The sequence below is a fragment of the Zonotrichia leucophrys genome, chromosome 12 (assembly GCF_028769735.1).
Source record: "Zonotrichia leucophrys gambelii isolate GWCS_2022_RI chromosome 12, RI_Zleu_2.0, whole genome shotgun sequence".
Lineage (NCBI taxonomy): Eukaryota > Metazoa > Chordata > Aves > Passeriformes > Passerellidae > Zonotrichia > Zonotrichia leucophrys.
In genome coordinates, this window is record NC_088182.1 from 18225481 (window position 1) to 18239999 (window position 14519).

The 14519-nt window shown below is 47.5% G+C and overlaps 1 protein-coding gene across 3 annotated transcripts in view; it reads right to left on the minus strand.

Moving 5' to 3' along the window:
• The window catches only part of RAF1 (Raf-1 proto-oncogene, serine/threonine kinase), a 49208-nt gene extending 39392 nt beyond the window's left edge, over positions 1–9816 (minus strand). For 2 of the 3 annotated variants that reach the window (XM_064724301.1, XM_064724299.1), the window contains exon 1: positions 9170–9274. The gene's annotated coding sequence lies outside the window, so the exon portion shown is untranslated. Of the gene's footprint in view, positions 1–9169; positions 9275–9796 lie in introns of those variants that run through there. The other variant, XM_064724300.1, reaches the window with a different exon arrangement.
• Between the last annotated feature and the right edge of the window lie 4703 nt (positions 9817–14519).

Sequence of the window (14519 nt, forward strand, 5' to 3'; positions counted from 1 at the left end):
ACTCCCAGAAACAAATATTAATTTCCTACAGTGTGTAGGAATACAAAATAAAATTTAGTCAACATCAGCTGGTCTTTTAGAAATTAAGACAAAAAACTGATTTCTGGGCTACACTGTTAATCCCAATCTTTAAAACTCACACTGCCTGTTTAAGGTCTCCACATGAGAAATTGAGAAAGACCAAATAATCAATATACAAAGGAACCTAAAATTTAAAAAAATAAAAACTCTGCCAGACATAAAATATTGAAAAAAACCTGAAAGACTCTCTTGTAGTCACAGTTTTGTGCTGACAAAAGAAAAAATATTTTTCAGTGTATGACAGTTTTAGTGTCAATCTGCCCAATTTTACTGAACATTTTCTTCAGCACATACAGCACTTTGTAACAGAAAATTATTCCAGGTACTGTCCTGTAATTGAACATCACAAGGGCAGATCTTACTGGAATAGGTAAAAATAGCAGCAGGGAGCATGCCAAAGGACAGTCTTTCCACTCCAGGGGCAGTGCTTACATTGCAACATCAGCTGGCTCTCTTTTTATAACCTCTGCATGGCCAGGCAGCTTCAAAGGCTGCAGGAACCCACGAGTGAGCTGTGCCTGTCTGTGAGCTGGAATCCATGCCCTGCACCACAGCAGCTCTCTACCTGCTCCAAAGCACCCAGGGATGATGCCACTCAGAATTCTGTGTATTTCTTGTCAAATGGCAGCACTAAATTAAAGCCTTGCACACTGGAAGCTCCTCCATTTACCCCATTCTCCAAACCCACCCCTCCAGAACTGCTTTTACCCCATTTCTGCAGCCAGCCCTGAACCCTCTGTGGGGTTTTTGCCACGTTTCCACACAAAGATCAGAGCCCCCCAAGCTGAGCACCGTGAGCCCAGGGATCGCTCCAAATGCTGTTTTAGCACACAGACTCTGCCCCAGAGCTGCTTTTACCCCATTTCTGCAGCCAGCCTGAACCCTCTGTGGGGTTTTGCCACGTTTCCACACAGAGATCAGAGCCCCCAAGCTGAGCACCGTGAGCCCAGGGATCACTCCAAATGCTGTTTTAGCACACACACTCTGCCCCACAGAGTCCAAACCCACCCCTCCAGAACTCCTTTTACCCCATTTCTGCAGCCTGAACAAGCCCTCCCCAGCCCTGAGCCCTCTGTGGGTTTTGCCACGTTTGCACACAAAGATCAGAGCCCCCTAAGCTGAGCACCGTGAGCCCAGGGATCACTCCAAATGCTGTTTTAGCACACAGACTCTCCCCACAGCCAGCCTGCCTTGCAGCTGACCCAAAGCTCTCAGCTCTCTAATTATGCACCAGGGAAAGCTGCACCTCCCACCCCAGCACCACAAACAGGTTCCTGCCTGCTCCTCCTCCCCAGCATGGATTGGACACAGCTCCCAAAGCCATTGCAGGCACAGGGAGAGGGAGGAAAGGCTGGGAACAGCAGCTCACTGAGCTGCACAGGTGCTCTCACACTTTTCTGCCTCAATTGAAGAAAACTGAGTGATCATCATCCTTAAACCTGCCAGCCCTGGGATAATCAGAGATGTTTGTTGCACTGTGTGCTTGTTTCAAAAACATCAGCCTCATGCAAAATCAAAAGTAAAGACAGCTTAAGCACTTCAGCCATACTTAGAATGCATGAATTTTATAATGCAAGTTTCACCAACAAAACAACCCAAACACATCAAATTACAACACAAAAACTGAAAAAAAATATTTTAATGGAGTTATGCAATAGATTGGACCTGAAGGAATTCAATTGCTATCAGAAATCATCAAAATAAGGCAAATATTAACCCACCAACAGCCTTGGAATCAGCAATTACCAGGTAAATTCTGAACTTCAGTAATTGAAAGAAAATATCTTCTTGCCTGTGAAGGTGGAGTCACATCCTGTGCCAACATTCAGAGAAACTTCATAACAAAGTTTCTAAAGTAAAGTTTAAACAAACCCAAGTTCCCATGTGTCAAAATACACCTTTGCAAGTGAAAGCTGCACAGGCAATTACAGGCACTCTTACCTCCACATTAAGTGGAATTAAAATCCACTTTAGTTTCTCTTTTACAAGAAACTTTTAATAGTGTACTTTCTATGGTAATGATTTGGAAACAATATAAATAGCATTTTTTGGGTAGCAATAAATTAGGAATTAAAAAAAAAATTAAAGTATGATTAACCAGTATTTTTGATTATTTTTTTTTCTTCCCAGCAACACTTCCAGTGTTATGGTCCTCCCTACAACTGCTCTGCTTTGCAGGATTCTTCCTCTGTGTACAATTTCTGCAACAATTCCATGCAAACAAAAGGGATACACACATCTTCACCTCCCTCCTTCAGTTTCACCAAAAAACTCCCATGTAAAATCTCACGTTTCTTATACATAAAGAAAATCTGAATAAAGAAAAAAGAATGATAATTTAGTCATCTCTGCCACAGGTAGCAAGTGAGTAAAGAGAGCAGTGCCTTTTGTGGTGTGCTAATAGACTGAAAAGCCACTATAAAATACTGTCAGTATGACCAGACTTTGAGCAAACACTCTTAAATGGCTGAGAACAAGAAAAAGGAATATGCAAAAGCCAGCAGAAATTACTGGTAGAGCTGACAGGGACATACATTGGAAGCAGACTAAAAAGACATTAGAGAAAAAGGAAAATTGGCCATATTTAAAATATTAAATATTTCACTAAATTGTATTGTTTAAAATATTAAAAGAATAATGGTTAAATTGTTTCAATAGAATATCTTAAATGTTTTCCCTTATGAAAGCATTAGAGACATCTTTCTTCTAGTTCTGCACTATCCTGCACCTCCCTCTTGGTAATCTGTCAGCTCAGAGTTCCAAAAATCCCCACTTTCAGAACTCCAGCTTGTTCTATGGTGACATTTATGTAACAGAAACCTCTGCTGGGGGCCCAGAGCCATTCCTTAGCGCCTGAACCTCTGAGGCAGCTTTAATTAACGCAGTTAACCCACGGCACACCCAGGGGCGAGTTAGGGAAGCAATGTCCCGGCTCTGAACTAAAAATACCCAATGGCTCATGGGCACTGCGATCCTGGCGGCCCATGGGAACGGCCCGGGCTGCAAAACCCCTGCGGCAGCTGCTGCACAATCAGGGGAAACACAAACCGAGCTGAACCTGAGGGAAAACTGCAGCACCGGTGATCCAGGCTCAGAGAGACACGGCAGGGGAAACACGGCAGGTACAATCTGAGCTGAACCTGAGGGAAAACTGCAGCGCCCGGTGATCCAGACACAGGCACAACACGGGCTGAGAGCCCACAGCTGTGAGGGGAAACACGGCAGTTCAAACTGAGCTAAACCTGAGGGAAAACTGCAGCACCCGGTGATCCAGGCACAGGCACAACACGGGCTGAGAGCCCACAGCTGTGAGGGGAAACACGGCAGTTCAAACCGAGCTAAACCTGAGGGAAAACTGCAGCGCCCGGTGATCCAGACACAGGCACAACACGGGCTGAGAGCCCACAGCTGTGAGGGAAACCATGGTAGGTACAAATCGAGCTGAACCTGAGGGAAAACTGCAGCACCCGGTGAACCAGGCACAGCACAGAGGGAGAGGCTGAGAGAGACACGGGAGGGGAAACCACAGCAGGTACAAACCGAGCTAAACCTGAGGGAAAACTGCACACAGCCCGGTGACACAGGCACAGCGCAGAGGGACAGGCTGAGAGCCCACAGCTGTGAGGGGAACCACGGCAGGTACAAACTGAGCCAAACCTGAGGGAAAACTGCTGTGCCCAGTGATCCAGACACAGCACAGAGGGAGAGGCTGAGAGAGACACGGGAGGGGAAACCACGGCAGGTACAAACTGAGCTAAACCTGAGATAGAGGGAAAAGTGCAGCGCCCGGTGATCCAGGCACAGGCACAACACAGAGGGAGAGGGTGAAAGCCACACGGGAGGGGAAACCACGGCAGGTACAAACTGAGAGGGAAAACTGCAGCACCTGGTGATCCAGGCACAACACGGAGAGAGGCTGAGAGCCCACAACAGTGAGGGGCAGAGCCACGGCAGGAACAAACTGAGCTAACCCTGAGAGGGAAACTGCAGTGCCCGGTGACACAGGCACAGCGCAGAGGGACAGGCTGAGAGCCCACAACTGTGAGGGAAACCACGGCAGGTACAAACTGAGCTGAACCCGAGATAGAGGGAAAACTGCAGCGCCCGGTGATCCAGGCACAGCACGGAGGGAGAGGCTGAGAGTCCATAACTGCGAGGGAAACCACAGCAGGTACAAACTGAGCTAAACCTGAGGGAAAACTGCACACAGCCCGGTGACACAGGCACAGCACGGAGGGAGAGGCTGAGAGCCCACAGCTGTGAGGAGAAACCACGGCAGGTACAAACCGAGCTGAACCCGAGAGGGAAAACTGCACACAGCCCGGTGACACAGGCACAGCACGGAGGGAGAGGCTGAGAGCCCACAGCTGTGAGGGGAAACCACGGCAGGTACAAACCGAGCTGAACCCGAGAGGGAAAACTGCAGCACCCGGTGACACAGGCACGGCACAGAGGGAGAGGGTGAGAGAGACACGGGAGGGGAAACCACGGCAGGTACAAACTGAGCTGAACCTGAGATGAAGCAGAAACTGCAGTACCCAGCAATCCACGCACAGCACGGAGGGTGAGGCTGAGAGCCCCCAACTGTGAGGGAAACCACGGCAGGTACAAACTGAGCTGAACCTGAGGGAAAATTGCAGCACCCGGTGACCCAGGCACAACACAGGCTGAGAGCCCACAACTGTGAGGGAAACCACGGCAGGTACAAACCGAGCTGAACCTGAGATGAAGCAAAAACTGCAGCGCCGGTGAGCCAGGCCCAGCGCAGAGGGAGGGGCTCAGAGGGCGGAGCTGGACACAAGGTCCCACCACAGCCAGGGCCAAACACGGCACGGGTGTCACAGTCACCACCTGCACTCGGGGTTTGAGGGCGATTCTGCCTCAAGTGAACACTCTGATTTAACCGTGCTGCTGCTCTCCTCTGCTCCCTTGCTCCAGAGAAATGACACCTGCACACAAACCCCGCAATGGCCACCCTGCTGTGCCACACAAACCCGGAGTTCTGCTGCTAAAATCTCTCATTTCAATCACATGGACTACATCACTTCAATAGGATACTTATAAACATGCTATTTATTAATGATCAGTTCTAATTCCTAGCTCTGAAAATGCTTTTCTCTTTTACAAATGACTCCAGAGCAGCACTTTGTTTATCCTCATCTGCTGTGTGCACTGCAGCATTTCAGTACACAAATGACCATATTCTATTAAACTGTAAAAGGTCAGTACACAGTGCTGCAATAAAATCAACTCTGTGTAAAACAGATGACATTTATAGTACAAACACAATATTCAAGTCACTAAAGGAATAAACGTGAGCCAGCTGCTTTTCAAAGCAAAAGCGTTGTTTACAAAAAAACAGCGCACACAGCAAGAGCCAGCAGAGCTCGGAGAATTCTTCACAGAACTCGGGCCAAAAGAGACTTTCTCTTCAGAAAAAATAAGAACATCACTAAACATGGGTTACTATACAGAATAAATTGTAACTGCTTCATGCTGTCTCAAAAGCCATGAGCTAATGAATGCTCATGGCTAAAATACCTTGGTAATTTGTCATAAATTCTGAATTTTTAGCCAAGTCCCTACTGTTACATCAATTCCTCTTCCAATTAATTTGTAAAGCTGACCAAATGTTTCCACAACCTTATTCAATACACAGTGGATGTATTTCATACTAGAAAACACCAAAGAGTTTTGCATAAGCAATTACACAAAATCAATCAAAATCAATACAATGTAGATGTAAACATGTCTGTTTACAAATTAAACTTATGTGAAACTTACTGAAATCATGCTTCAATCACACTACTTGGTAAATCACAAGTTTTCATCTTGTTCTGATGACTTTTGTTGCTTCCCCAAATAAAGATCACTAACTTATGCAATTTAATGATTATAAACAGAACTCTAAATACTATTTTTCACTGCATACTTTTTAGGTTTCTGTGCTTCTAATTTAGAAGATGGTCTAGGAATTTATTTCTGACAGCACAATCATCCTGTCCAAGCACTCATTTGCACACAGAGGCCAAACACTCATTTGTTTCCTGAACTGCCACAAAAGTTTTGGAAATGCAGCTGCACAAATCCCATTATCCTCGTGCCCTGGGCACCTGGTGGCACCAACTGCCCTGCCTCTCCTGCAGCAATTCCTGGGCATTTCCCATTCTTAAAGTTAGGCAGGGGCACAAAGAACGGGACATTCCCACAGGATACAGAAATAGGAAGCTGAGGCGTGGGGGAATTCCCTGCTCTCCATCAGCCAGGGCATCCCAGCAGGAGCACATCATCCCCAGGAGGAGCCCAGAGCCACGGAAATCCCTCCCTCCGTCTGTCCGTCTGTCCCTCTGGGAGGCAGGAGCAGAGCGGCGACAGCACGGGAAGGGGAGGAGCAGAACCGCGGGGTGTGGAAGGAGAGGAGCAGCAGAAGGGGGAGCTGCAGGTGTGACACAGGTGTGACACAGGTGTGACACACAGAACCCCTCTGGCAGCACAGGAGAGCACAAATGAACTCGGCTGTGAGCAGAGACCCAAACACCAACCTGCACTCAACTGCCCGACTTCATTTGCTCTACGAACTTAATTAGCAAAATAAAAACCATTTAAACATCCTGAATCCACAACATCAACTCCTGCACTGAATCGTGACTGAAGGCTCCTTCATATAAAATAATTCCACCTAACAGCTTTTGCTTCCCATCTCCTACAGGAGCTTGGAAACCAACAGCTCTGAATTTAAGGAAAACGTGGTTTTCTTCTCAACTCCTGCTTTTCCAAGAGCACAAAGAGCCACATAAATAATCTGGAGGGGAGGAGATGTCCCAGAAGGAATTACTGCTGATGTAGCGTACAAGAAGTGCTGAGCAATGATTTCCGTGGGTCATGTTTGTGGTTCACAAAATGAGCTCCTTTAATAAGATAGAGTAAGTCCAGCCCTGAGACAGCAGTGACTTCATACATCATTTGAACAGAATGCACTCTTGGTTAAGAATAAAAAATGGAAAAGGAATTAAACTGAAAAAAATAAGGTTTAGATCTTCTTTGGAAAAAAAAAACCAGGCTTTTTTCCTGCTACTTTCAGCTTTTCCCTCAAAGCAGGTTAATCTGCAATGTTGCACAATAAATAGTCCTGACAATATTAATAGCAACAAACCATATGAAAAGCACATTGCAGGACTCTGAAAGCATCACTGCCCAACCCAACGATGCTACTTCACTTCTGATTTAATAATCCAAGATTAAATTGCTTACTGCATTAATCAGTCACCATATTCATTTCATGAGCACACACAGAGATCCCTACATCTCTCATGATTAATTGCAGCCTCAGGGTTTGCCTGCAGAAAATTCTCATTAAGACAAACCAAACTAAAGCCACTTCCATTCTGAGTGGGTGTCCCCAGAAGAGATTTAAGAGAATTGCCTGGAATTAACTCTCACATTCATCAACTCAACCTCTCCTTCTGCACCAACACTGCAGACACAGCCTGAAGAATAAGCAAGCCCATTCCATTTTGGAACAATGCAGGGATCCTTCAGGCAATAGCTGCAGATGAGTTCTTCTGAAGCATTAAAATAAAAAACACCTTCAGATACTTTAAGCTGGCTTCAGTTTTGGAAATACTCTGAGTTTTACACCACTGCAGATCCTTCTGGTTCTGCACACCTACAAGCTGCAGCTGGAACACAAACTGTGCTGCAGCAATCCCACTGCAACTGGTTCTGCAGTCCCTGCATCTCTGGCTGGCACTCCAAGGCTAAGCAGGGAAGCAATTCTGCACAAGTCCTTTGGCCTGTTAGCCTGTCACAGGTGAGGCGACAGCAGTGGGACAGGCACGTTACGGTGTGTGCAGGCTGGAGAGAAAGAGAGGCACAAACAGGACAGGGCTGGAGCTGCTCCTGCACAGCACCACTGCTGCAGGCAGGGCTGAACAGCTGACAAGGACTCAGAGCAATCTCACCCCTGTCTGCAAATGTCTAACGGATTTTAACTTGCAAAAAATGATCCAGCAAGCAATTCAGAGCAAAGAGTGCCCAAGCAGAAAGAATTCAGTTGTGCTGCTACACCTAAAGGTGTTTTCTACTCCCAGTTCAGCAGACTATGGATGACACTAACAGGAGGGTCAGGCTGGAAGCATAGGAGGGACAAAGCCACAGCATCACAGCGGGGACCCGGGGAGAGCAGGACAGCACAGCCCTGGCTGTGGGCAGGGCACGGCTCCAGCTGTGCGGGATCCTCATCCCACTGCCCATCCTCCTCATCCTCCCTGCACAGGGCACGGCTCCAGGGCTGCAGGACCCTCATCCCACTGCCCATCCTCCCTGCACAGGGCACGGCTCCAGGGCTGCAGGACCCTCATCCCACTGCCCATCCTCCTCATCCTCCCTGCACAGGGCATGGCTCCAGGGCTGCGGGATGCTCATCCCACTGCTCATCCTAAGCGGGATGCCCACTCGCACTCTCCTGCACAGGGCACAGCCCCAGCAGTGCGGGATGCCCGCTGTTCACCCTCCTGCACAGGGCACAGCCCCAGCAGTGCGGGATGCCCGCTGTTCACCCTCCTGCACAGGGTACAGCCCCAGCAGTGCGGGATGCCCGCTGTTCACCCTCCTGCACAGGGCACAGCCCCAGCAGTGCGGGATGCCCGCTGTTCACCCTCCTGCACAGGGCACAGCCCCAGCAGTGCGGGATGCCCGCTGTTCACTCCCCTTTCAGAGGACACGGCCCCAGCGTTGCGGGCTGCTCCCCCACCCTCGCGGCTCCGCGCTGGCGCTGACAGGCGGCGGCCACGACCCAGCCCCGCTCCCCCCGACCCTCGGGCACCCTCGCCCCGCCCCGGCCCTCACGGCACCGATCCCCCCGGCCCTGCCCGGGCAATCCGGCCGCGAAGCTCCGCAGGCCTGAAGCCGTCCGGTTCTCCTCGTCCTCCCCAATGTCCGCCGGGGCCGAGCGGCCGAGGCGGCGGCCAGGTCAGCGCGCCCGGGGCCGAGCCCGGAGCGGCGCCAGCGCGGAACGCAGCGCCGCAAAGAGAGGAAATACGGGGAACGGTTCTCCCGCTCGGCCCTGGCACTCTCCGGCCACCCGTACCTGTGTCCCGGGCCCCCGGCGGGTCCCCCGCGCCCCGGTGCCGCCCGGCGCCGCTCGTTCCGCGCCTCAGAGAAAATGGCGGCCCCGCGCCCAGGCAGACATTTATCCCCGCCCATCGCCCGCTCGGCGCTCGACGCCGTCCCTGCGCCCGCCTGCCCGGCCGCTCCCGCCTCCCCGCCTGGCGCAGGAGCGCCGAGCCCTGGATCGGCCCGCTCCGCTCCGCCCCGCCGCCATTTGGGAGCGGCTGAGGCGCCGCGGGCTCGGCGGCGGCAGGAGGGAGGGAAGGAATGAGGGAAGGAGGCGATCCCGGCGCCGCCGCCGCGCCTCCAGCCCTGCCCGCCACCCGGCCTGCGAGAGCGGCATGAGCGCTGCCGCCGCGCCGGTGCAGCGGCAGAGCCGGCTCCCCTCAGGGCCGCCTCACAGGCACCCCCGCCCTCAGCTGCCGAGCCGGCCCGCAGCGCTGCCTCGGTCGAGCCCTCGGTAGATTGACCATTAATTTGTAATTTGACAATTAATTAGTCAATGAAGCAGCCTCGGTGGTCGGGTCCGGTGCAGCAGAGCGGAGCCCTGAGCTGTGGCCGGGCAGCGCTGCCTTACCTGGGCTGAGCCAGCCCTGCCCGCTCCTACCTGCGCTCAGCGGAGCCCGGCTCTGCACCGAGCAGGCAGCGATTCCCAAGGGGCGGTACGAGCTCAGGGGTGGGGTGTGAGCTGCTGGGAAAGGTATCTGGGGAGAAAGAAAAAAATAAATAAAAAGTAATCGCGTGCAAGCTCTGTTCCTGGAGGAGACGGGGACCAGCTGTGAGGCTGCAGTCCCTGTGTGACTCCGCACAGCCTCCATGGGAAAGCGGGGGTACAAAGGGCTCTGCTCGCCCTCAACTCATTTTAGCTTTGAAAACATACAGAACTGTACATCAAAATAATAAATTACCACCCCAAAATCCAGTTTCTAAGGGTAGCCGTTGCAAAGGAAAACGTTTCTCCTAGAAGTGTTTTTAAGGAGCATTACACGTTTGCATTTACAGTCATGTAAGTTACATTAATTGTTAATTAAATAAGCGTTACTCTAAAAAAGAGCCTCCAGCAAAATTCTCTGCCTTATTTTGGATTTCTCTACGGAAGAAAGTTGTGATATAAACCGAAACCTGAGTTCAGCTAAAGTCAGTTAACCTCAGAGAGGCATGGCAAGGACAAGGCAAAGCAGCACTGTTGGGTTTGCCTCTCCTGAGCAACAAATAAGAAAAAATCCCAAAATTCAAGAGAGTTCTTAGGTGCTGGTGCCTCCTACGAAGAGGTGTGGTTCCAAGGAATAGGGGATTGGAATGGGGATGGCAACCAGGAGCTCTGGAGGGCTGAAACAAAAGTTTCCATGTCTCCAAAATGCTGTGATTCCCACCTGTTCTGAAATTTACCACTGATTTCAGTGTAACAATGCCTTCAATTTACAGGATATTGCTAAAAGAGATATTTAAGCTTTTATAGCACCTTTTACAAGACAAACCACGCTGAGATTCCAGCTATTAAGAAAAGACCTTACTCTCTAATTTTCCTCTTCCCCATTGCCATCAGCTCAGACCTACCAGAAAACCAAATCCAGACTGAGGTGGTATCCGCTGAGGGCAAAATTTAAAATCTAAATCATTCTTTACAAGTTCTTACAGAGTAACATCTCAATGCCACATTCCAACTGAAGAAGTGCCATGATGCACAGATCCAGTTTATGTATACAATTTGAACAGTCATATCCATGTATCTGACTGCAAAACTTAGCCCAGGAGGAAAAAAATCCCAAAATCCACTCAAAGCAGTGTGTACAATAAATATTCACATGGCTTTAGACTCAGCATGTCCATGAAATATGGTAGAGTAGTACAGATTTTAGCAAAATATGCAAAAGGATCTTTAAATACTGTAATATAAAATATAAACACCATGAGGAGCTTGAAAAGAAAGCAGGAAAGGAGGGAAAACCACCTCACAAAGAGCAGGTTTTGCCAAGGACCTTTCAGAAAGTTTTAAACTCCTTTTAAAAGAGCAGAACAGTGAAGGAGTGCAGTCATGGAGCAAATAAACACAGATCTGGAGGAAGGCAAGCCAGATTTCAGAGTTAAACAATGCAGCACATGCAAAGGAAGACAATAATTGCAAGAAAGAAACAGAAAAGCAACCAGGGAAACTGAAACATTACAGCACTGGAGCAGAAGGGAAACAAAAACTGAACAGACTTTGCAAAATAAACTGAAAATTATCAGCATTCTTCCCCAGGCTGATGTGGGTGAGGTGTTTGAAGTGTGAATATCCAGGCACACAATCAGCCCTTGCACTTTCACATCTGCAGGGTTCCTACCTGTACAAACAGCAGTGATCGGAGGAGAATGAAAACCCCTGGGCTTCAGGCTGTGACAAAATCCTGGGGATTCATTCATTCCCTCTCCTCCTGTGGGTCTGTCACACAGGCAAAGCCACCTCAGCCCCCTCATGGCAGGGATGCTCCATCCCCAGCTTTGAGAAGAGTTTTCACCCTGCCTGCTGGAAAGGAGCATGGAAAAATTCCTTATTTGTGGTGATTCCATTTGCTGTGTGCAATGTTCCTGGGCTCCCAGTCTTCACTTGGGGATTCTCCAAAAATATCAAATGTTTAAGTGCCACCACATCACCTTAATTGTGTCCTTAATGCCTCTAAGGCTCAGAATGAGCAGCAAGAATTAGGAGTGGAATGCTGGCTGGGAAAAAGAAGAAATGCATATACACACTTTATTATTATGGAATTTTGTGTATCAAATCTTCCTCCCTCCCTCCTCAAGCCAAGGATTGCTGTGGACAAACTTTGCCATTTTATCCAGCCACAGTCCAAGCTCTGTCCTTCTGCAAGGTTTGATTATGCTACAAATCATCCTCTAACTCCTCAATAAGGTTTTTAGTTGGTTTTAGCCACCTCAGCCTCCTCATGGCAGGGATGCTCCATCCCCAGCTTTGAGAAGAGTTTTCACCCTGCCTGCTGGAAAGGAGCACGGAAAAATTCCTTATTTGTGGTGATTCCATTTGCTGTGTGCAATGTTCCTGTGCTCCCAGTCTTGGGGATTCTTCATAAATATCAAATGTTTAAGTGCCGCCACATCACCTTAATTGTGTCCTTAATGCCTCTAAGGCTCAGAAGAATGAGCAGCAAGAATTAGGAGTGGAATGCTGGCTGGGAAAAAGAAAAAATGCATATACACACTTTATTATTAGAAATGTTATTAGAATTATTTATTATTATTAGAAATATTTATTATTATTAGAAACTTTATTATTATGGAATTTTGTGTATCAAATCTTCCTTCCTCCCTCCTCAAGCCAAGGATTGCTGTGGACAAACTTTGCCATTTTATCCAGCCACATTGTCCTTCTGCAAAATTTGATTATGCTACAAATCATCCTCTAACTCCTCAATAAGGTTTTTAGTTGGTTTTAGCCACCTCAGCCTCCTCATGGCAGGGATGCTCCATCCCCAGCTTTGAGAAGAGTTTTCACCCTGCCTGCTGGAAAGGAGCACGGAAAAATTCCTTATTTGTGGTGATTCCATTTGCTGTGTGCAATGTTCCTGGGCTCCCAGTCTTCACTTGGGGATTCTCCAAAAATATCAAATGTTTAAGTGCCACCACATCACCTTAATTGTGTCCTTAATGCCTCTAAGACTCAGAAGAATGAGCAGCAAGAATTAGGAGTGGAATGCTGGCTGGAAAAAACAAGAAATGCATATACACACTTTATTATTATGGAATTTTGTGTATCAAATCTTCCTCCCTCCCTCCTCAAGCCAAGGATTGCTGTGGACAAACTTTGCCATTTTATCCAGCCACATTGTCCTTCTGCAAGGTTTGATTACGCTACAAATCATCCTCTAACTCCTCAATAAGGTTTTTTTTGTTGTTGTTTTGTTTGTTTGTTTTTAATTACTTAGGAAAAAGTTTAGGTCAGATTAGACACAAAAGAACTCCAGCATACAGAGCCCATGAAGAAAGTGCCTCGAACAAATCAAGCATGAGCAACCTAAAAGAGAAGCCAAATAAGGCATCTCTTATGTGTATGATGATGCAGAAACTATTTATATTTTATCATCCAGCTGAAAGGCTTTATTATTTCCCTGTGTCACTAAAGTGTTCAAAGGAGTAGAAATATAATTTTTAGTTTGGGTTTTTCATGCATTGAGAATTTAAATTGCATAAATTACCTTACAACAACAGGACACCTCATATATGAAGCTGTTAACAGTGCAGTTAACTTGTTTTGCTGAAATGAAAACTATGATTTTTGTTGCTTTGTCCTGAATAAATCATCAATTTTTTACTTTGTTCATATCCAGCCAAAGGTGGTTACTGTTGGGGTCCAGCAGCTTTTCTGCCAAATCTTGGAAGCCAAATCTCTCTCTTCCATGTGAAAATAGAAAAACACCCAAGAACCATTATAAAACTATAATCTCCTTACTATAATCTATTAGATGTTCCTACTTGTATGGTTCTTGAGTGTCTTTCTATAAAATTAACAATAAATATGTTGGATGAAAATATCAGTTATGTAGATTTTCAATACCAGTTTGTGTGGGAGCACTTCAGAGTATAAATTGAAACAGCTTTTCATTAAGCCTTGCAGTAATTAAATTATTCTGAGAGTGCAGCTCTACGAACAGTAAACAACAATCTCCTACTGAAAAAACAAAGTTACAGCAGCCCTTCCTCACTGATAATTTTACATTTGGATTCTCTTTTGCGGCACTTTTGCCCAAGATTTCCCTTTCTCCTGGTGTGAAACCCGAGCTGCCCAGTGCAGGTCCTGCTCCCAGCCAGTTCTGCCATCACCCAGCCAATCCTCGGGGTCCTCTGCTGTTCCACACCTCGTTTGCACAGATAACTGAGAAAAAGCAAACAGAAAATATCCCTAAAGGCACGTGGCTTCAAAGCGCTCCCTCCCTGTTGGGTCTGACAGGTACAAATTTATTTTATCTGGTGACTATAACTGGTTTTTCCCCATAGCGGGGAATGTGTTGGAGGAATAGCAGTTAAATTCCAGATAATTTTGGAAAGGACTGAGAACCTGGGTAAATCTCCTTTCTGAAGTTTCAAAGAGCACAAGACAAATGCACCAGATCAGCTGGGGTAGCACTGGATACTGAGAATATCAAAGCATGAAAATAATTTCAGAATAATATTTCATAAATTTAATGTGGAGATGCTAAACTGATGAGTGCCACCTGCACAGGGAATAAAAACCCAGTCTGAATAAGCATTATTTGAGCTCCAAAAAGAGGACACATTTTTTAAAAACTAAAAATCTAGGCTATAATTTGTGTCTATTTGAACAGTCATTCCTACTG